Consider the following 269-nt stretch of genomic DNA (forward strand, 5'->3'; position numbering starts at 1 on the left):
GCCTCAAGGCGAGTCCCCTCCCCGGGCCCCAGAGCCTCCCTCTGGGCTCCCTCCCCGCCATCGCTCGCCATCCTGTCGTGGTGCTTGCTGCAGCCCTCCCTGGCTGCTTTATTTATTTATTTTGCACCAACAGGGTTGCTGCAGACTCATTCTCGCTTGGTTTAAAAAGAGAGAGAGAGAGAAGGAAAAAAAAAAAGGAGAAATGCTTTCTGGCTCTTTTCTCTACCACAGTCTTGGCAGCAGCGGCTGCAGCAGCGGCAGCGGCGGCA

Source organism: Tupaia chinensis, unplaced genomic scaffold (assembly GCF_000334495.1).
Source record: "Tupaia chinensis unplaced genomic scaffold, TupChi_1.0 Scaffold145814_1, whole genome shotgun sequence".
Taxonomy (NCBI): domain Eukaryota; kingdom Metazoa; phylum Chordata; class Mammalia; order Scandentia; family Tupaiidae; genus Tupaia; species Tupaia belangeri.